The sequence below is a fragment of the Pieris napi genome, chromosome 5, assembly GCF_905475465.1.
Source record: "Pieris napi chromosome 5, ilPieNapi1.2, whole genome shotgun sequence".
Classification (NCBI taxonomy): Eukaryota; Metazoa; Arthropoda; class Insecta; order Lepidoptera; family Pieridae; genus Pieris; species Pieris napi.
The window spans coordinates 11,039,526-11,064,687 of NC_062238.1; the positions used below are offsets into that span (position 1 = coordinate 11,039,526).

Consider the following 25,162-nt stretch of genomic DNA (forward strand, 5'->3'; position numbering starts at 1 on the left):
GATATCAATAACAATCGGTCCATTTCGGCCGAGTTATGCTCGCCAAAAGAGCTTAAGCCGAGCTGTCAAGGCCCTTCAGGACAGCAGCGAGAAAAAAAGCACTGTCGCTAATTCACTGGGTATAAAATTCAAATCTTTTTATAGTAGCAAGTAGTAGGTCATATTGTTAGTAACACAATTCATTTACGATTACCTTAAAACTTTGTATAATAATCTGTTGCAACCCCGATTATACACAATCTCTTCCTATGTGCGTAAATATTATGTATTTTTGCACTTCTTGCTTACCTTATCTAATTTTTATAAGGCCAACCTAATTGCCCTCCCTTTCATTATATTTCTGTATGCAACTAAGTGTTAATAAATAAATAACACTAGCCTATACGGCGAAGAACATTATGAGTAAAAATCGTAAAATTTACAACAGTAGAACACTTAATACTAATATACAATTTGTCAGATAATCTGAATGAGTAACTGCGTGTCAACTAGTCTTAGTTAATTTGCGTCAGACACGCAAACGCATTCGCGATCGTGTTTGACCCTTGCATTAATTTTATACATGAGAAGGGAATCGCTTATGATTAAACAGACGTGTTTAGACACGAATTCAACTTTGAACTGAGGTATATGTCGCTTGTTACGTTTCGGAATGTATCGTAATCAAAATATAAAATTATTCTTTATAAGTATGCATTACAATGTGTAAGATTTGGAAACCCTTTTAGGTAATAAATACATGTGTTCTCAGCTCTTCCATAGTTTAATTCCATAATATGTTTTTTGTATATATAGTAATTGCGTCTAATGAAGATTCGGCATCTGATTTTTTTATTATATGTACTGGAAAACCGATTGTTATTTTCACTAACTTGATTATTACCTTTGTGGAATTTGATTTCACTGCAGTGCACTTTTTTGATATGCTGCCAACTATGTATATATATTGCGACAGTAAATTTTATCTCTATATATATAAAATTCTCGTGTCACAATGTTCGTTCCCATACACCTACCTCCGAAACGGCTCGATCGATTCTTATGAATTTTTTTATGCATATTCAGTATGTCTGAGAATCGGCTACTATCTATATTTGAAACCCCTAAGTGATAAGGGGGGTCCCCCCAAAAATAAAATTTTTTTAGACAATTTTTTTTAAATATTTTTATGATACGGCACACAAAAATACATACAACTCTTAATTTTGACCCCTAGACGATCAACCCCTATTTTTATTATAGTAGATAGTTATTTTTATTGAACTACAAAAACGTTTCCAAGAAATAATATAAATGGCGTTTGCCGGGTCAGCTAGTATTTAATTTAAAAAATTTCACAATTTTTGTGAATAAATAAATTGAGACATAGAAAATTATATCTGAATGTCAAATCTTCAATAATATGTTGCAACATAGCAACATTCATTGCTATGCGGACGAAAATAATCGGGAATACTCTTTACACGCACTAGCGAAGCCTTCTGGCGGTATCCATGCACTGTATCACTTAAAATCAGGTGAGCCCCCTGCCCGTTTGAATATGGTAAGAATATTGTAAATACTGGTATATTTGTGTGTTACTACTTAATTCTATTTGAAAGAAGCATGCTGAGCATAAGAAAATTAGATAAACAAATAAACGCAGACATAAGAGCTAGAACAGGTGTGACAGACATTCTCACTAAGATTGACCAAATGAAATGGAGATGGACGGGTCATATGCTACGGAGCTCTCATGAAAAATGGAGCAAAATAGTGACGGAATGGTACCCTAGAGACGGAAAACGAAGAAGAGGTCGACCACGCAAGAGATGGGAGGACGAACTGAAACTAACAGCAGGCCACAACTGGAGAAGAGTCGCAAAAGATAGAGAACAGTGGAAAGGGTTAGAGGAGGCCTTTGCCAAGAGGCAAACCGAACTCCGAGATATACTGGAGTGAAAATATATTTAAGTTTAGCTACCTCGGACAAAGAATTAGTCTAGCAATTCAAAGGGGGAACGCTGCCAGTATCTTCGGAACGTTGCCTAAAGGGACTCCTTTTAATGATATATTTTAGTTTATGTTAAGTTTAGTTTTTTTTTTTTTTTCAATATATTAAATTAGTATTTCTAATATTGCCATATTGAAATAAAATCATATTTTTAAGTTTAGATATATAAAGGGACAGAGTTTCGGAATTTAAAGGCTATATTATTATTATTATTATAAACATAAATAAATAATCAAATATATTAAATAGTAAAACCGCCATTTCCGTTCTCTTTCCCCAGTCAGTTCAGTTAGTTTGAAATACAAAACTTGCCTTTTAAGTGGATCAGTATTATGTTACAATTTCGCTATTTTGTTGATGATAAATAGGAGGTCATAATGCAGTATGGGATAGACAAGTTTCTGTTTGTTTCATTAAAACATTTAAGATAGTACTGTAATGTCAATACGCCATACAATGTCCAACGTTCGATCGAGCCAGGTGCGATCAGCTCGAGACTGGATCCCGGATTGGCTTTCCAGGATTGACTATGTAGGGATCCTATAAAAGAATATAAAAAAAAAACATAAAGGTCTTCGTAGCCTAGTGGTCATATAAGCTGGGCTACTAGGCGACGGGTTCGTTTACAGTCAGAGCGCATGTTTATTTATATAAATTTAAATTTCTTCTCTGCCATTGGTATGTACCGGGCGAGTGTTTAAACCGTACATGGCGGGAGCTAACCTAACATTACTTAAGTTATAAATATTTTAGTTAATAATTAGAAGCGAAAACAATCATCGCACACTTGAAGCCACAGCTTTAGTTTTTACCACACTCATAAATTGTAATTTAACATTCTCATTTCCGATAATGTCCAATAACATTAGTGTCACTTAAATTTTCGAACACTTCAATAAGTCAAGTTAGTTTTTTGGTAATCCAGCGTCGCAACCCCCACTACTCCTAATGTTATCTTAGTTATAAGCTCATGTTTTAGACAATTAAAGCCAGTTGCTACCCAGCTTCAAACAAAGTGTTTCATTTAATATATATCTGAACATATCCTTACAACAAGCGCCACCGCAGTTACAAGTCATAAGTTAATTTCTGCTTGTGTATTTTTTAAACAGGAAACGAATCCGAAAATCAAAGCTTCCAATTACCAAGCAAATGGTTACAATTATTACGACTCGTTTAAAGTGCGCAATTTAAAATAAGAACTTTACAGTTATTCGATATGTCAACAGGGAAACTCTATAAGCGATGTCAGTTAATCGATCCGTTATCTAATCGATTAAGAGTCATGTTAAACAAACATGTTCATAAAAGAACCGCCTTGTTCCATTCGTATGATGAAGTGTGGGTTGTAATGGTATTAGATAACATTTGGGAATACAGTTTTCAAACTTATAGTTATGTATTGTAAAATAAGGTTTAAAAAAATAGTAAAAAGTATTATTTAATTTATATGCGCTTTATATTAGCCAGGTAGATATTATTATCGTCGTCCGACAATTGGATTTTTAAATAAGACTTTGACATAATGACAATTTACAATCTGTAAGATGTCTATGATATTGCGTGGTGTTGCCATTCTAATAAAACAAATGACATCGTTACATAATCTCTGACATGTATAACTATAATTTATTTGACGGTGGAACTCAAAATGGGTAAAAAAACATTGTCGTCGAGATAATAAAAATATATATAAAATATACTTAGAAATAAAAGGAACTACTTAAAGTTAAATATGACATAATAATTGGCAGTTGTGTACCCACACAATTCAAGGTACAAAGTGCCAGTATAGGAACCAGCCCGCGACCAGTGTCAAGGTACGTATTTAAGAGTTGACATTGCTAAATATTTGTAAATATGTGAGGAACATGTATACTAACTTTTTTAGTATAGTAGTTTATTCTAAGAGTACATTGTCTTCACATATAATTATTCAACAAATGTAACAAAATATTGTAAACCTATTTTAAAAGAGTAAGTGTGGAGTTTCTTGCCCATTCTTCTCCACACGAAACTACCTTTTGGAAGGGGCAACTAGAATCATCTTTATATTTTATTTTTTTTTGACGTTCAAAAGTGCCATTTTAGATGGTCTAATTGAAATAAACGATTTGACTTTGACTTTGACTTCTAATAATATACTTAATCTAAATTATAAAAAAAACGTTTCACTTTGCTTGTAGAGTTGATTCTGGTATTAAAAATACATAAGTAATAGTATTCACAGATATACATTGATTTACAGATTTTAAAGAAAACTTAGGCATTTCAAAACTGAAAAACTAATAAATAAATTATCTAAGTAAATCAGATCCAAGCTACGATAACAATCAACCACTGTATATTCTATCCACTGTGATAAATCTGTGTCGTTTTGTTTAGTCACAATTCGATAGTCGAGTTATGCAATACGAATAATCGATAAGTTTTATGTGTTTACTAACGACCGCCCGCGGTTCCGCCCGTTGTATCGATAGATCTTTACACGCCTGTTACAATGCCGATGCATTTCCTAGAATAGGCACAACATTAGTGTTGAGAAATCTAGACTAGATCGGTTACAAAATGCAAACTATTTAGCCAGCAATTGAACTATCCGTTTACGCGCAGTGTCGAACTCTAGAAATTCTAAATTATGATTATGCTTTTAGGCTTATATTATGTATTACTAGCTGATCCGGCAAACGTCGTTTTGCCATGTTTATCATTTATAATAAAAAATAGGGCTTGATCGTAGAGGGGTGAAAATTGGGGGTTGTATGTATTTTTAATGCTGTATCATAAAAAAATAAAAATTAAAAAATTTATCTAAAAATAAAAACAAAAAAATTAGGGAGATGAAACAACATTTAGGGAGATGAAAAATTGATGTTGTCCGATTCTCAGTTATACCCAATATGCACACAAAATTTCATGAGAATCGGTCAAGCCGTTTCGGAGGAGCGAAAATGAGCGCGAAAAATGTGTACCAGTGATTTCTAGCGAAGGACTGCTTATCACTTCACCTAACAGAGGGTGTTTCAGTAACATAAAGTAACTGTCCAGGGTTTATAATCTGAGTAGCGCTTGGCTACGTACAGTCTGCCCCTTAATACATTGCTCGAAAATTTGGAAAGCTCCCGGCTTCCACCGATACTCTAATAATAAATGAAAAGTGTTTAATTGTTATTGTAAAGTTATTTTAAATGGCATCAATAAAATGCATAGGCGACCAAAATAAAACGAAAAAAGAAATAAAATATAAATTCCAAACATCTTCCGTTCTTGCGCAGCTTGGGATCGAACCTAAGACCTCAGGAATGAGAGTCACACGCTGAAGCTACTAGGCCAAAACTGTAATTTTACTTTAATACATCAATTTTTTACTTAAGTTAAAACTATGCCATTAGACTAATTTGGATTTTATTATTTTTTTCTCGGTCTCAATCGCTCTCTCCCTTTTCTTCAACAAAAACGCTGCACATGTTCGTGACGCTAATATTATTATTATTATTGCGTTTCATCAGTAAAAATTTTACCCTCATTCGTCTAAAGAAGTTTCACTTCAAAAGTTTATTTGCAAATAAAATATTTTACTATTCTAACAAATCAATAAATAGACAAATATTGCTACTGCATAAACACAGGTGGGTCTCAAATCAGAGAATGTTTGCGGGGTGAAAGGATTACAACAATTAAAGCGAATAATGGCCGGGTATCGAACCCGGTAGCTTTGAATGTCGCAACCCCGCCTCGTGACATGTAATTTCGATATCGTTTTAAATCTTTAATTGTGTAGTAAATGCGCTTAATTTGTTTGAAACATTTGCGAATTTATTAAGAAGCTAAGAGCAATCCCTCTTAGTAGTTTAGTACCTATGCTATTTAAAAAACTTTGTTAGTAATGCGGTGTAATATTACTATAAAAAACCGTATATTCCAAACATTCTTGCATACCAGCATGGTATGTCAGGTGTGGGTACAAGTACTGAACTTAAAAAAATATTTTTGTGTTTTTTAGGGTTGGGGAAAATATTTTATAAATAATATTTTTTTAATTTATATTATTATTTATTCATTTAGATACATTTATATTTCTATCAACTCATTCTTTTTAAATATCTGTGTCCTTTTTTGGCAAAGGCCTTCCCAAATCCCGCCATATTTCTCTCTACACTGTGCCACTGTTACGTATCCTGCTGTTTTTTTTATCTATCTACAGATTTTAATTATCATAAAAAATAATAAAAATACTATCATCTTATTGTATTTTTTTACAACACTGAGTCATCTGATTGATTCCTAGGACCAACCTTTACTTTGTAAGTGCGAAGTAAACATTTGTCCGTTGAAGGAAAACTTTGTGTGTCGGAAATAAAAGGCTGATATAGTAGCATATATTACATACCAATATTTCAAAGGGATTAAAGGCTGATAGTGGAAGGCTTGCTTATTTTTAATAATCGCTAGGCATTTTCTTGAATTAGTTCAGAAATACTTTGATGGGCAGCTGATGCTACATGCTGGCGGTGAGCGGCAAATAATTAGTTAAAATGCTCAATTCTAGAGCGACGGACCTCGAGTGGTACCAGGATATTCCGCCTTGGCTCATTCAATTATATTTATTTGGCCTCCGCAAAAACATCCCACAATACATGATATAAGGGCATCATATTAATATCAGTTCATCTTCATAAACAGAGAAAATAAATCCTAGCGTAATTCGGAACGGCTCACTTGTTATTAATAATCCGTTTCAAACAAATGCTTCGTAACGTAATACAAGTTTTATAATTTGGCACGAAAAACTCAGTTCACTGACCAAAAAGTCTTCGTGAGCCAACATTTTAATATTTGACTCGGATTTATTCTTGGCACAGTATTAAATCTATTTTTGGCATTTTCTATTAATTGCATATTTAACCATTGTGTTTTTTACCCAAGTTTTATTTCGACATTAATACAAAAAAAAATCCAAAGAAAATGCAAATTTAAGAGGCGTGAATAAAAAAAATAATTCAGAAGTAGTATAACTACTGTACGCCATGACCGCTACCAAGTCCTTCAATAAATTATATTGGGTATATACCCGGCGTGTTTGTAGAAAGAAAAAATCGTGGCTTCATAACATTAGGGAGTGGACTGGCGGCTGCGGAAGAGTTGCTGCATGTGGCACAGGACAAGACACTGAAAGCTAACCTCCAGTATTCGAGAAGCATCAAAAGAAGAAGATAATGAAGGTAATGAAGGTAATGGAAACAAAATTTGGTGTAGACATTTGCAACGATACTAGAGAAAGTTAACAGTCAGTACTGCCCCAGTAGCAACCTCGTTAAATTTAACCCTACAAAAACAAAAGGTTGTTCGTTTTCTGCTAAGAAAGATCCTTTGGCCGTGTCTCCTCAATTTGAAGGCGCTGTTTTTAGTACTTCACACAGCCTCAGTACACTTGGGGTCGGCATATCGAAAGAAGTCAAATTCCGCAGGCATCTAGAAGAAAAAGCCAAACTGGCTTTCAAAAAGCTCAGGTGATAACCTCCTGCAACAAAACGCGGACAAATTCTTAAAACGCCGGCAACGCACTTACGAACCCTCAGACAACGTGAGTGTCCATGGGTGGTATCGCTTAACATCAGGTGAGCCACCAGCCCCATTTTTATAACTAAAAGTAATTCAGGCTTTATAGACTATTCGATTGGATTTCGGATTGCTTTCCAGCGATGTTTATTTAACGTTTAATTCGAAAATACAACGTATTAAATATATGTGGCATAATATAATGTTTACAATAATATCCGTTAAGGCTATAAACTCAGTGTGGGGTAGAAGGAAAACGAGTGTTGAAAGTGGAAACTATTAATTTTATTTACGTCGCTGATATAATTGCCACTATTTGATAACGTTAATACGATTGCAGTGATGTAATTGAATTTATTATTATTGAGTAGAAAGTGTTTTGCCATCGGGAATTGTTTGACGATTATTCATAATTAAATAATAGTGGTATCTATCGCTTCTTAATTTTTGAATTAAGAACGATGTATTTCGTAAAACAAAAATTAAAATAAAACATTTTACTATCACAATAATACAAAACAGGACAAAATATAAGAAGAAAAACTCTTCGTGTTTTTTACGTTTGCCTAGAAGTGCTTGTCACATTAAATCTTGTAGTTTATTTTTCTTATGTACAATAGAGATGTGGGGTCTCTCTGCATCATCTACCGTATTTACCATAGAGAGCGTTCAGAGGAGTTGTTCGGACTAATACCAGCAGCTGAGATTCATCATCGGACGTCAAGACAGAATACAAAATACCATCCGTATCACCTCGACGTCCGTCGTTCCACAACTGAGCGTTCCTTAAGGCATTCCACACCACCACTATTTGGAACCAGCTGCCCACTGAAGTATTTCCGTACCAATTCGCCAATTTTAAATTTAACTATACAAGTTTGTCCCTTGACACATAAAAACACATTAATACATTACATAATGTTGTACACAACCTTCTCAAACTAATTTTCACATATCATGTTTCAAATTACAGTAATTATAGGTAATTTTTTAACGTAACACCATGTTCTATTCGTTTGGCAACGATAGAACCCATTAAGCAATTTAAACCATAGATTTGAATTATGAAAATTCACTTCATCAGATATATAATACACAATATTGAATTTTAATTAGTACAACTATCGCAATTCGCGTGGATGGGATCAGAAATTTTGTTTTATAGAAAAAACACAAACGGGCAGGAGGCTCATCTGATGTTAGGTGATATCGTCGCCCATGGACATTGTCAATGCCAGAGGGCTCTCAAATGTGTTGTCGGTGTTTTAAGAATTGCTACGCTGTTTTATTAAGGAACTTAAGTCGAACTGGTTCGGAAATACTTCAGTGGGTAGATGGTTCCACAAAGTGGTGGTGCGCGGCAAAATTAGTTAAAATAATGCTTGGTTGTCGAGGACAACCCATCGTTAGGGATGGCTATATAATCATAAAATTATGATTTGAACGCGTAAAAATATTTAATCAGATCTAAAATTAGCAGATATTATGATGCTGCCAATATTTAAAAATATATTTCATATCGATTAAATCCTATTTGTATTTCGCACAGATGGACTGACATATGTACTTTCTCGCTTCAAACACGTAGGCGTGGATTATCCAAGACAAAAGCAAAAATATATTTAAAAGCACAGACTTGTAAGAACAGTTCATTGCATAATTATCGCTTTTGAGAAAAAAGTAGATTTTTTAAAAATATGCTATATAAAATAAAAATATTTGTTGCTAAGAATATGTACAATATTTTTTTTAAATAAGTGAAGGTAGGTCTCATTGATGTTACAACACGCATTGTGTGACTAATGAATAGTAATAATTTCTTAGACGCTCGTTCACAGATATAATAAATGGTAGAAGTAATTTTTTTTTACGTTTAGTAATAACATATTTATGCAATTAATTTATATTGAACTTTTACGATTTTTATTGACACATGTGTGGATTTTTTAAATTTGTAAATACATATAATTAATATCTTTTAAACTGGAAGGTAATTTATTAAATATGTGCGCCTCGATACATTATTTCTATATCGTTTGGTTGTGATTTATATTGATTCCATAAAATATTTCGGTCGTTATTGGCTTTAATTATATTTTTATTTACGCAATCAGTTCAATATTGATTTTTCGAATTTATATTGGAGTTCGAACTAATATTAGGACTAAGGCCCAGCATATTGGAATTTTCTTTGTACACAACTTTGCTTAGCAGTCATAGACCACTTATCGATATAGACAAGTATAAAGAACGAACAGAACGGATTTTGGAGGGTTCTTTCTTCATTCTATTGGGTCTTTAAAAAAATATATGTTTATTGTTATTTTGTTTGTTTGTGTTCTAAATAATAGATGTGTATGTGCGTTAAATTAGTGATGTCATATTGTCTGGTATATTTAGGATTACACATTGTTTTAGAACGTGTAAATAAATAAATATTTTATTATTATAAACTGTTTGTAACATTCTGTTGATGAACGCCTCTTAACTTAACATTGAATAGGTATTTTTTACTGTAATACGAGTCATGGTAATTCTAAACACGGTCAATGGATAGAGCAGATCACTATCTAGACAGTTTTCTTGGAAGCAATTTATGCGTATGACGCATGCCAATCACAATAAACTCGAAGATAAATTATTATAAAATTAATCCTTTTATGTGGGTATGATGTGCGAAGTGAATGAATCTGACTTATGTGTACGACTATTATGATCAAATAGATTATTAAAATAAATCCTTTATTTTCAATGAACGTGGCACAATATAAAATATTCTAAAATAGTATAATGAGCAGTGTTGGCCTAGTGGCTTCAGCGTGCGCCTCTCATCCAAGTCGTAGGTTCGATCCCCGACTGTGCACCAATGGACTTTCTATCTATGTGTGCATCTAACATTCAAACTCAAACTCAAACTCAAAATATCTTTATTCAAGTAGGTAACTAAGTACACTTTTGAATAGTCAAGTTAAATTAATCGTAAATTTACATTTACTACCAGTTCGCAAGTCAAGGGCGTAGAGCGGGTAAGAAGAACTGGCAAGAAACTTTCCGCCACTCTTTTTAATCGCCAAGTATTGTCATACAAATTGTTTGAACTGGAGCAATTCAATCCCAAGGATTAGGATCATTTAAGTAGTCCTCAAATTTATAAAAAGCTTTGTTGATTAATTTTCGTTTAACGAGGACTTTGAATTTATTTAGTGATAATTCTCTAATTGCGCTTGGGAGTTTGTTGTAAAAACGAATACAATTTCCATATAAGGAGTGATTTATCTTTTGGAGCCTGGTTGGTCGTACACTCAAATTAGTTCTATTTCGCGTATTATACTGGTGAAAGTCACCATTTGTTTTAAAATCGTTTATATTTTTTTGGACATACAACAAGGCTTCAAGAATATATTGACCAGATAGTGTCATAATATTTAATTCCTTAAACTTATTCCGTACCGACTCCCTCGGAGAAACACAACAAATACCCCGAACAGCCCGCTTCTGCAGCACAAATATGGATTGAACCTCTGCAGCAGCACCCCACAATAAAATGCCGTACGACATAACGCTATGAAAGTAGCTATGATACACAATTTTAGCCGTGTCCTCATCAGTAAACTGTCGGATTTTCTTTACTGCATATGCTGCAGAGCTCAGCCTATTCGAAAGAGTCTCTATGTGTGGGCCCCATTGGAGTTTACTATCTATTGTTATGCCTAGAAAAACAGTTTTGTCAACAAAGTTTAGTTCACTGTCCTTAATTTTCAGGTTACCAATATCTCGCTTTACGCTAGTAGTTGTAAATCTAATACATTTTGTTTTATTCTCATTAAGCAATAAGTTATTTACATTAAACCAGTTAACTATACGAGAGATAGAATTGTTTACATCGTCCAATAATACGTTATTCCTATTCACCGCTCGATCGGTCATAACATCGTTAGGAAACCGACATGTCTTAGACCCAAAAAGTCGACGACGAGTGTCAGGCACAGGAGGCTGATCACCTACTTGCCTATTAGATTGACTAATTATCCAAAGTCAAAATCATTTATTCATATAGGTAACACAATGTTCACTTATGAATGTCGAAAAATAATATATATTAAATGCTTCTAATTTTACATTTACTGCCAGTTCTCAAATCAAGGGCGTAGAACGGAAGTCGCCAAGTTTATTTTTTTTTTACAATGTTTGTAAGAAGCTGCAACCATTACACAGATACAGAAATCTGAGGCCCGGACCTAAAAAGGTTGTAGCGCCACTGATTTTTTATACTTTGGTGCTAAACAAATTTCAGGCTTACGTTGAAGGATGAGAACTGATGAAATCTTAACCCCCTCACTAAGCGTAAGATTGAATCAGCTATCAATTAATAATGTGACATAATCTGTCAATTAGTTAACACTCTTGATAATAAAACGAAAACTTTTGCGATATTATTAGCCAATACCCATTCAATTACAGCAATAATAAGAAACGCCCGATTGTAATACGCAGAACTAATGAAGAGACGCGCGCAGACAGGCATCAATAGTAAATCACCGACAATGCTTTTGGCAATTCCTGACACATTCTCGAACTTTCTACCGCAGAAACGTTAGCTTTCACTGTTAATTAAAAAAAATCAGTGGGGGTCAACCTTTTTAGGGCTGGGCCTTAGTTTCATGATAATTTGTCAATCTAATATGCAAACTCAAACTATCATTATTCATATCGGTAAATAAGTACACTTATAAACGTCAAAAAAGAAGTTAAATTAATTGTAAATTTACATTTACTACCAGTTTGCAAGGGCGTAGAGCGGGCAAGAAGAACTGGCAAGAAACTTTCTGCCACTCTTTTTAATCGCTAAGTTTTGATCAATCCCAAGGACTAGGACCATTTAAGTACGTTTTCGATTCGATTAATTTACGTTTGAATTTATTTAGTGATAATTCTCTAATTTCGCTTGGGAGTTTGCAGCAAAGTAGGTGATCAGCCTCGCTGTCGACTTTTCGCCTTCCTCGCGAAGTTTTCCTTCACCGTTCGAGTGAATGTTAAATGTGCACTAATTCCATTGGTGCACAGCCGAGGATCGAAGGGAGAGTCGCACGCTAAAGCCACTAAGCCAACACTATTCGCTTTCACTGTTAATTCATCCAATTATGCAATTTATGCATTGCATAAGGAGTCGTGTCTCCTAATGATCAATTGTCAGACCCTTAATTTAATCTCGAAATTAAAGGGCTAAGGTGAAGATTTAATGATGCACGGTCTATTCTTTGTATTACAAATCGTATTTGTACTATGACATTTATTGCTTGGTATTTGTGTAATATAACCTTTCTAGTATCAGTTAGTTCACTAATCATCTTATTGTTCTGTAAATTATCCAACTTAAATCCTGGTAGCTCGTTAGTCATTAAAATTTTACATGTAATGTTAGCTGTAATGTTTCTTGATAGCTCTCAATCACTTAATCATCATTAATCTTAATTACGAAGTTACGATTAGAACTTCTCATTTCGTTGTAGATATTTCTTATTGCCATGTGTTGCCAATTAATAGTTAATTGCCAAAATTGTTTAGTTTAAAATGTATACCGACCTGATATCGAAATTTGTTAGTGAAACATTTATTTCATGGGACGCCCTAAAAGGGCAGTTATCGCACCTATTTTAGTGAGTTACCGGCCTTTGTATATAGGAGTATATTGTTTTAAACTGTTGGAGGTCATATCTCCCGATATATGCGGTGATGAACTTACATTATAAGCACGAGTTTGAATTAGGAAATGAGAAACTTTCTATTCGCTAATTAATTGGAACAAGCGTTACACCCACGCCTCGTAGTTTTGGGCTGATTATATAACTCAACTGGATCATATGAAACCTACTTTACGAGTGACACCAATTCAGTTGTGAATAAATGCATTTCTTGTATGTTAATTATTTCTTTTTAAATAATAATGTAAAATCTATACGTGTAGTTGCAATATTTGTAAATATGTGAGCTCCATGTATCTACGTAATAATATAGACATAACATTTATTACGAGTACTAACAAAACACACATAATAACAATAATAATAAAAAAAAGAATGTGGGATAACAATTTTTTTTCTTTTAAAGAACAAGGTACAAAGGAACAATATAGTTAATCGCTGCTTTGTTTTTTTATAACACCATGCACCTATTTTATTTAGAATAGTAGATTTTTTTGTTCTAGGTACATAATCTTCAAATATAATTATTATCAAATCAATATATAGAAAATATTGTAAAAACTATTTTAAAGAGTATTACCATTCTTCTCCATATGAAACTACCTTTTTGAAGGGGCAACTGGTAATTTTTTCAAATATTTTTAAACTGTAATTTTGACAATCAAAAGTACCTTCGTAATAGATCTAATTGAAATAAATGATTTGACTTTAAATCTTTAGAGATTGTTTACTTTATATTATTATTTGCCATAACTATACAACTAGGTACGTCGTCCGAAATTCGAATCGATTCTGGACTTGAAACAGCCAGTGTTAAGCTGACTCATATAGTCAAGGGAAACACGAAAAGTGAACATAGCTAATTACCAATAAAAATTGTTGTGGACCATAAATCACATACATTCGACAATTTCCCTTAATTGGGTGTGGTTTCCCAATCGGTTGATTTCAATCTCGAGTTGTGTGGCCGCAAGGGAAGAGGATTGCCCTGACTCTAGGGTTGTCACATCCAGAGCTTTCAACTTAAATAAATTCACAATACATTTGATAATCTTTGTAAAGTATAGTAATCGTTAGGTAGAATCGAAGATTTCCACTTCATTAGCCGAGGTATTCTACCTTTATAGTCTCATAGCATGTTTCACTATAATTTTTGGCAACATTTTGACAACCCTAGTCATGACACTGACCATACGTAAAGTAATTAGCCCAATTGGACCACACAACGAACATACAAGCGCCTACATTTAACTTTCATCTTGGCACTTTAGGTTGTATGAATCATGTATAATGAAAGGGTACAGATTAATATTACAGAGCTATTGACACTCCAAGATAAGCGAAGGAAGCTTTTGGGGCCATTACCGATTTTAATTTACACCTTAGCTGTTACCAATAAACATGTTAACGATATAACTTTAAAGGTATGTTAAATAATTACGCCTCCAAGACAAATAAAATGATAATATTTTTTTTGTTTTAAAGAATTAATAACCATTATTAACCAGAGATTTGAGTTATAAAAATACTCCATCAGATTTATAATGCACAATTATTTATATCGAATTTTAATAATACAACTATCGCATTTCGTGTGGATTAGGATTTCTTTAGATTTTGAGGCGCATCTGATGTTAAGTGATACCGACAATCAATGGGGGCTCGCGTGTGAATTACCGGCCTTTTAAGAATAAGTCGGATTGGAACGCTCTTTTCTTGAAGAACCCTAAGTCGAATTGGTTCGGAAATACATCAGTGGCAGCTGGTTCTACATAGTGGTGGTGCGCGGCAAAATCTGCCTTAAATATATTTATGTACAAGTCCAATTTATATTACAAATAAAAACTTAAATAAGCTTAGTATTGTCCGTTTGAATCGTATTGCTTTCCAGCATATTCTTAAGATTTCTCCACAAAGGTCACTTGCTGTATAATTAATATTATCTACCCATCTACGACATTGCCTTCCTTTTCTTCTTTTCTATCTTGGACACTTGTCACAACCAGTTTATATGTACTAAAAATCAACTAAAATATATGACACACACACACGTAAATCGACTAAAGAGCTACTACGGTTCTTGATATGCCATCAGACATATCTGAAGGTCATACGCAAAACATGAGAACCTTCTCAAACAATGTATTGAAACCCCATAAAATGACGCGAGTTCTACCGGCCAGCGGGCTCCGACTCGCCCATAAATATGATGAGGATATTTCCGGAGTTACCGGGCCCGGCGAAAGACGCCAAGCCCACCAGACCTAGTTTAAGCGATAAGCTTCCGGCCACAGATCTGAGAGGCCCTAGGAACAAAACCCACAAAATAATTTAAAACATATATATAAATTACGTGTTACGTTGTTTGTCCGCTATGGACTCCTAAACTACCGCACCGATATCAATCAAATTTGCACACCGTGTGCAGTTTGATCAAACTTAAAAGATAGGATAGCTTATATCTCAATTTATACCCGCAATATTATTTTATTGCAAAATTTGTGTTTAATATTTAATAGTCACAATTCTAACAGATGGCGCTGTTTTGAAAGTACCAACGTTTCACATAAGCTACTACAGGCATAACCACCAAAAAAGCATAGTGGTCCCCATGACTGGTGTTCTACCGTTTCCCTCGAATAGGTTACTACTATGTAATATAACTAAAACCTTAGCCACAGCAACGCTTGGCCGGTCTGCTAGTAATATATAAATTTCGGTAATGTCTTGTGAGATATCTTCACCCATCTGTGAAAGTTACAGTTTCACTTGTCATTCCACAAATGAGTTTTGTGCATCATTTAGAAAGTAGATCCTTGTAAATTGAATGAATGGTTCTGGGTTTTGCGTTGGTTCGGATTACTCGAGTGAAATTGAGTTTACACGCTATTACATTTATTTAGAGCAAAACTTTGGAACTGGTTGGATTTAGTTCGACTAATAGGTTAATTGCAAATAGTTTTAATTCAACTCAAAGCGTTTTCAATTGGGAACTGGAAGAAATGTAAATTTAGAATCAATTTAACATCTTTTCTGTTGACGTTTATAAGTATGTTAGATAACCTATCTATATGAATAAAGATATTTTAGTTTGAATTTGATGATAGACTAAAAGTTATATTATTTTCAGGTTAGTTAGTTAGTTAGTTAATATTTGTTATTAATAAAGCTGTCGAAAAAAGCTTTTTAATGACCCAAAACCACATACCAGTGACAATTATTTTATTTACGTGCTTCATCGATAAATATACACAAAAGTAGAGTTAGTTACAATATTTATAACTCAAGAACGACGGAACAGAACCAGGAGACGGACCACTTTTTGTCCTGTTTCATGGGACGTGATATAAAATGTGGTATAACAAAACGCAACAAACAGGAAAACGAAAAATTTATGTCAAAACATCAGTCTAGCCGTCCATTTAATAATAAAACAAAAAGTTTCGTCTATAAAGAATGGTTTAAGCTTAAAGCTTTTTCAATATAGCCATAGAATTCTACGGCTATATTGAAAAAGCTCATTGCATTCATAAACGCGTACTATGGAATAGCACAACCCTGTCAAATGACAATCTTTTAAAGGAAACACGACTCGCTGGTATCGAAAGCTCTATATGGAGATATACTAGATGATTTCTAGAACTGGCATTTATTCTCGAGTTTTTAATATCTAATGCAGTAGATGCGATATTCATTTTGTTTAGTTCAACTGGTGACTTATAATGGGCTGAGCATTTATAAAATTGAGAGCTTGAATGTCGCTTATATACCTTATTGAAGTTATATGTACTTGTTTTGGCGCGTTAGGGAAACATTATAAGCGTAAATTTTTACGATGCGCGCGCACACCGTCACCAAAAAAATCCGACACCCTGAAATATGTTATATAGTCAACATTTTAGTTTTTTTCTATTCTTAGTGTCGTTTTGTCTACAAACGTGGACTAAAATTTATGAAAACATTTTTATCTTGTGTACATAAGTACACACACGTTTTTATCGTACTTCAATTACATTTTTGAGACTAATAATCAATACTAATAAATTATCAATACTATTTGTGTACTAAATCTGTGTCAGTCAACGAAGGATGACATTTGTCGATTTTGACTGACACACGAATCGGAAATGGTAAAAGTAGTTGAATTTTGAACATTCGCGTGAGCTCTCAAATTTAAGCGTACACCGTACCGCATTTACTCATTACAATTATTAAGGATCCAGTGCTTGGAGTGGGACCCACCACCGTGGATGGTAAGTGCTAGTCTTAGTCTGATCGATGTTTCAATTCCTTCTTATACTTACACGCGGCAGCCGATCCGAACCAGCGCACATTTTGCCGAGAGAAGGAAGCATCCTAAATACAGCTTCCCGATACCGAAGCCATCACAAATATCGTGATGTATGAAACTAATAAATTTTGACTTAATATGTAAGGATATTTCGTAATTTGAGTCACTGGAGACTAAAAACCCGTGTGATTTCTACTAAGAATTATATCTCTCGACTTAGAATAAGCACCTTGACTTGCTAGACTCCATGTCGACACGGCCATATATGGATGGAGAATTTAACTCATCTTTATGGTGTACATTTATGGCAGTACTTGGTTCTTGGTGATTTTATTGTATTAAGACCTGATATTTGCTACTTTACCAAGGAATGTATTATATTGTTTAGAATCAAAGAAGCTTTCTTTTATATTCACAGACGGTGAGGGGCTTACCTTGTTCAGCATTGATTTGTGAAGGTCATTTAGTTAATATAATAGGTATGATGCTCCTTTGCGAACTGTGATACAATTTAGATGTAGTGAATCGCTATCTTTAAAATACTTACAATATTTGAATAAAGGCAGACATACCTGGAATAAAAAAATATTTTTAAATTAAAATTATAATATTATTTTTGATTAGATATTAGATTGTGACATAAATAACTGTCTTAGGTTAGATTATAATGTTGAATGATTTGTCGCAATGAAGAGACAATTCATTTTACTAAATAAACTCGAAAGAATAAAGTAATTTATTAAAGTAAAAAAATGGACAGGTGAAAATTTTACACCATGAGTACGGAGTAGGGGAGGGCGGGGCTGGTTTTAACGGAGGTAAGAATTAACAAGCTTATACCCGCCAAACGTGAAGTGATAAAAAAATGAGGCTCGGTTTAGAATAACTAGAATACACAGCCGAACAAGTCCTAACTTGTCAGTTATCGATCGGCCGACGCTAGTTATAGTTGTGCGTACTACCTTCGAATTGACAGGTAAACAAACTTTTTGTACTTCGTAATAAATTGATTTAAGATTTATTTTTACACTAAATTTAATCAAAGTTAATCCTAAATGGAATTGTATTTTATTGATTTTAAAACTATTATACTTGTTTCTAAATATTTTGATTAGTTTATTTTCTATAATTGATAAAATATAAAAAGTGACCTTGGGGCTAAAATTAACAAATTGGGTGGGGTCAGTATTAACATGTGATATTAAACGACTGTTCTTTACAAAAAGTACGTTTTATTATAGAATGAGAAATTACAAAAGGAAGAGTACAAGGGGGTCTACATCTCAAGAAGTATTTGTGCTGGCAGCTGAAGAAGTTCTGGTAAAAAACAGGAAATATAGAGATGTTGCTACTGAATACGATATTTGTCACGTAACACTATTTAAATACGTAAAGAAAAAAAGGAGGGAACTTCTGTTGCTGTGGGTTATAAAAAACCGTCTAGTTTTCAATTCTGAGCAAGAAACAATGATAGCTAATTATTTAGTCAAATGTTCTAATATCTATTTTGGATTGCTACCAGACGTGAAAAAGTTAGCTTACGAGCTTGCCATTCGATACAAGATAGATAATATTCCAGAATCTTGGAAAAGAGACGGAAAGGCTGGCAAGTTTAAGTACAAATTAGATTAAGACTGATTAACTAGTTACCATATTAATATACCTAAAGACTGTCTCGTACTAAAAAGTATTAATACTGTGACATTTGTTGATGAATATCAAGTAGATTTAAAATACTGTATTGCTTAAGGTAACTCATAGAGGTTTTTTAAGATTGATACTAAAAAAATTATGTGACTTTTATTTAATTATTATGTTTAAACTATTTTAAAAAAATGTTCGTAACAGATTTATAAGATAATACTATTTTTTCTACTCCATTAAGAAACTTAAAGACTGTTGAACCTAAAAAGTTTAAGTTTAAACTATGTGTTTAATTTTTTTTAGGCTTAAAATTATTCAAACTGTAGCAATGATTATTATTAAGTGTAGATTTAAAAGAATTTGTTATATTCTTTCAGTTCCTATCATAAAAAGTACTAATTTGTTTAACATTGAAGGCAATAAAACATTTTCATTAATTTCAGTGACATTTTATTTGAGTATTTGAGATAATTCAAGTATCTGTTATTAATTGCCCCCTACGTTAATACTTACCCCAGCTCCGTTAATATTCGCCCCACATGCGGGGTATATATTAACAAATGACTTTTTTGGTTTTCATGGCTCTCTTTCTGGAAGCACTTACATACCTGATGATTTTTGTTATTAATATCATAGCTGAATAACCAAAGCATGTTTTCAATAAAAAATAAAACGAAAAAGTCTATTATCAGCGAAAATATAAATCATAATACAGAATTTGTTAGTACCAGCCCCGCCCTCCCCTATAGATTTAAAAAAAGAATTGTAGATAAATAAACACTAAAACATGTTTTCGCAATTATTCATAAATTAAGAATCTTAACTATATATAAAATTTGATTAAATACTACTACAGAAAACCATGGAAAACATGAGATAAAATAAATAAATAAAATAAACATACTTTTCAATTTAACTTTATTGCACGTCATGTGATTAGCGGCGAATGCTTACTCAGCAGTTTTACATTTCATAATTATTATCTTATTACAAACTTAAATACAATTCTGACTTGTAATTTTACAAATGCATAACGCTAACGCCATTTTGATTAATATTTATTGGTGATTTACCACTACGATTAATACATATCAGATGGGCTAATTAAAGCATCTATCGGCCTTACAGCGATTATTTATCTCTTAATTTATTATTGCATTATTTAAAAAAACTTTTAAAATAATGCAATAATTACGACACCGTTTAAGCATAAAATACATTTAACAACAATGTATTAATCTATATATTCATTTAATTTTCATTTGATTTCAGTGTTCAGAAAATTTCCCTCGGAAAATGTTAGGCCATTCCAAATAACCTAAAATTTATTCAAAGCTTCATCGAGACAATTATATAACATCCGTTTTGTAACACTCATTATTTATTCACGGTAATACGAATTTAACGAATTAATTAGATTTAGTTCCGCAAATAGGCATCTCAATTAATAAACTTTCCAAAAGGTGTCGTCTCAAAAGTGGGCTTTGAGAACTGTGTAATAGAGTGCATTTTCGTGTATTGTATCAAAAGGCGGCTTTAATAGAAGCATTGACATTGGGTGTTCACGTAACGAAGTGTATATTTGTTATTATATTTGCAAGTATATGGTTGCTTTGCGATCTTAATTGAAGAAATTCAGTAATATTTACTGAATTAGTTCATATAACCTATAAAACAGGAATCCGGATATTGCAAGGTGGGTAGATTAAATTTTATTTACAAGCCTACCGTCACATTTTTCAAGTTTGATATTAATTTCGACTTTAGTTCAATTTACAGATATGGCGATAAATATTGAAAATAACTACATCAGAATTGGTTTCATTGTTCATTGATTACTTCATAATTATTTTATAAAATCATTTTTATTTACAAAAGCTTGCCAACACACTTATAAATTGGTACATAAGACAACTAAAATACAACAATTAATTTGACAAGCACTTATAGGCAAATATAACAAACACGAACACCACCACGTGGCGATTTCATTATAAGTCCATCCTTCATAGTTTTTATTAAATCTTCTATACATAGTGCATTATACAAATACTTGAAAAACAGTACACCAACCGCCTAATACTTCACTTATAGAGTGTAAGCTAGTTACCAAGCTATCGTTGCTCCCGATAGGCAGCAACTGCTATAACAATAATCTGGACATCAATCGTTCACTACAGGGTATTAAGGCCTGCCTAGGCCGTTTTGTCCCATTACGCCGCTAACGTTGGCTTAAGTGTCAGTTGTAAACATTTATTGCCTTTGCTAATAACTGAGCTAAAGAAGAAATATTGGTATAAAGTACAATTCAACCATTTTTAAAACGTATTTTTTAGTATTATACAATCAAATAAATTCAATAGCGATATTTCATCTACCTATAAAATTATTTAATTCGCCTTTATTATGTTAGGTTAGATTGTTATATTCAATGTCTCAGAGAAAAGAATAAGACGGAAGACAAACCATATTGGACGTTTTAAATTTATTTTTAAATATTTTTTTATTAACGACACCAAACTAAAAGCTTTCGAAAGGCTTTGCAGGCCCTTCTGCGAAACGCGTGAACTCAATCCGCGCGGATTAAGATATCGATTTCACAGACAAATAAATAGCTGTTCTATGATTAAAATATCAGTGCTCGTGACTTTCACTGTGATTGTATGCAAACTAGTATAATTTAAATAATGTAGTTTCCCTGTGTCGGGTGCGAATCGCTACCGTATATGGCACTTGCGTTGGTGTTTATGAGACACTTGAAGCACTTTGAACAACAGCAACTTCCTTAATGCTTGGGTTTAAGTATGTTATGAATGCCCAAGAATGGTTATGTTGGAACATGGTACTAAGATGTAACACATGCTCAAGAAGCAAGATGAAACCTAAAGCTACTGTGTGTATATCATAGTGATAAGGAAACAAGTGAGTTACGATATTTACAAACTAATTATATTATCTATAATGCATAATTAGAATTATTTGTATGTTTGTACTGAATGAACTAAAAATCGATTTCAAAAATTCTTTCACTATTACTATGTTACTTAGTTCGGTCGTGTGAAGCCTGGCCGCTAGTTAATAACTAAATATAAATTTTTATTGTAAAAAATTACCATGAAAATAAAATGGTTGTCTGTAAAGTCGGTTTATGGACGATGGTTTAACGTGACAACGTCATAACAAAACATTGATGAAATGATTACATACTTTTATGAAAAAACTTTTTATCTATCATCAATTATATGAATCACCATAATTTCTTAGTCAATTACATCACAACACTCACCGACTGATGCTACTTCTTTTTAATAATAAAAGAATGAATACTATAAATTATACTAGTAATCACATTTTTTAAATGCAAGATTAATTATAATTAACCTTTATTGCCGAAATTGTTTTTGTAATAAACAATGAAAACCACATTAACAGTTTACAGTCGACGAAAGTTCACGTGTAGAATTAAGTTTTGTGCTGCCGCTGTCCTTCTTCTCGGACGCATACGCCAATCGAACGGAAAAGAGATCAATGCATAACGGGACAATGATCGTAACGGGACAATGAGTCAAGCTTTTTCGTGCGTACAGCCGGCGTTCATCGATTTATCAGATCACGTTAAAAAGTAACAAATAACTTCAATCATTATATTGCGTTCTATTTGGTAGTTATTACACCCTGATAAAACATAGATGTTATCAGCATAAAATAAATCAACAGCGACATATGGAGAAAGCTTCACTGCCTGTATGGTCCCATGTCAGTTGTCAAGATCTTTGCCAAGCTAAATAAGGCTAACTAGTAAAGCCTCATTTTAATCCAAATTATTCCAAACGCATGCGTAAACCTATTCGTAGTCGCAATATCAGATAGGGTTGAACTTTAATAAAAATAACAAAGCAATAAGGACATAAATGGTTAGGAAAGGGGAAAGAAATACTTAGAAATATAATTATTAGTTTGTTCTTTATATTATACCTACCGTTGCGTAAGCCTTAATTTCAACGGATATTTGTCAGTTTATATTTTTCAAACCAGGAAAGTACTGATTAAAAACTCTTATTCTTAACAGAGGACAGTATGATATGAATATAAAGGGAAACAGTTAACCCCTGGTCACTTGGCTGACCGAGTGGGCCGATTAGGTGACACTGCAATGGCCGATTATTCATGAATTTCACGTTACGTCCCAAGCGATATGTTCCGCTATTTGTTTCGTGTATAAATAAAACATTTTGCCAAATGCGGCAAGACTGGCCTTTCTCGGTCCGATCGTAACGGTCCCGACAAATAATATGAAAAGTATCCCAAAACGATTTTCCTTAACTCGTTCGAAAAGATTTATTTTTTGAAGCATTTGCATAAAAAGTTTCTTATTTATTCAAATGTAAAAGAATCCTAACACAGATCCCATTACACATCAAAATCATGCAAATAAAACTCTTTAATAGCCCATGCTAAGCTGTGGAGCACTAAAGCGATTTTTTTGGACACTATCGCATCATACCTATATATAACTTGTATCTTTGTGTTGCAACATACAACTTTTTCAATATAAACCACAACAAAGAAACTTAATTAATAATGACAATAGCGCGTAACTTCATAAACAAGCGCGTTCTATATGGGCTGTTTTGCAAATCTAGGTTGCACGAGATAATACATCTTTAAAAGTAGGTATATTATTATTTAAGGTATATTTATATATAATTTTAAAATAACTTTTGTTGTATCTTATTTATTTTATTTTGATTCCTTAAATCTGTAATTGATACGTTATTTAAAAGTATAATTATTACCAGTAGAGATAAATCCCTAATTAATACTAAGTACGAAACGAAAATATATTTTTACTAATTATATCATACAACAATAATTATTTAATGACGTGGAATAAGTGGTACCTGTATCTAATATTCCATAATAAACATATTTTATTTTATTTTTAATAAGCAACGGTACTTTTATATGTATTTATTTAAAGCAGAGTTATTATTATTTTAAAACATACTTTGGTACAAAATATTATGTTCTTATAGTTGCGTGTTTATACGGGTGGTCGTTTCTCACGCAATCGTAATGAGAAGTATAAATATTGGCTTATTACCAAATATTGGCGGTCTATTCTTACACAAGTTGATAAATTTTGTCGTTTTATCGCATGAGACTGATCTCTTGTTGTATGACAAAATACGTCAAATGATAATGATACTTCGATTTTTTTAATACGGTTAAAATAGTCTATAGTTAAGTGATACCCGTGTCAATATCAAATAAACCAGCCGTTCTTGTACGGGTTTCCTTGTCTTTAGACAGCGTATTTACGAGCCGATTATTTTTCAATAATTTCGAAATTAAAATATCATTATATATAAACAAACAAGAACTTTCGCGTTATTATAACAATTTATACAAATTATATTTTATTCTTTAAAGCTTATCAACGTTCAGCACACTTTTTTTGTACCAATTTTCGTTAAAATATAGGTTTTAACGTCAAAAGCTTTACAGGCAACAATTCTTGAAGGAAAAAATCGTAGAAAAAATTAAAAACAGTTTGATATCCAGACCTAACTAGTTAATCAGAATGCTCACTCTTATCACATACATATTCTCAATTATTTGTTAAAATATCTAAATTTATAAATTTCGACACTATTAAGCAGCCAAAGCCGCAACAATCAATAAATCCTACAATTTATTAAACGAGGTGAAAATGGCTAATAAGCGTTTCGCAAACTGCACCAAACCTTAAACGGAATGCAATCCCGATCGATAAAATTTTATGATTTTCTAGCCATGTAAATCGCTATTAGCGGAATGTGAATTTTTTATTGAGAAGAAACTTCGACGGTGGTCCGTTTCATAATTCCACGTATATAGAAACACAATTTCACTTATTCTTAACAGTTATACTCATGATGTTGCTGTGGCATCATTATTCATTAAACACTTTTGAATTACAAATCTAGTACA

General features: G+C 32.8%; 1 protein-coding gene and 1 long non-coding RNA gene across 9 annotated transcripts in view; one reads left to right on the forward strand and one right to left on the reverse strand.

The window, feature by feature from the left end:
• The window catches only part of LOC125049319 (rho GTPase-activating protein 21), a 370,956-nt gene that overhangs the window by 185,744 nt on the left and 160,050 nt on the right, over nucleotides 1-25,162 (reverse strand). The gene's annotated exons all lie outside the window — the stretch shown is intronic.
• On the forward strand, nucleotides 18,340-19,628 carry LOC125049320. The gene is made up of 2 exons (XR_007116988.1): nucleotides 18,340-18,521; nucleotides 18,787-19,628. It is a non-coding gene; the product is annotated as an uncharacterized LOC125049320 (long non-coding RNA).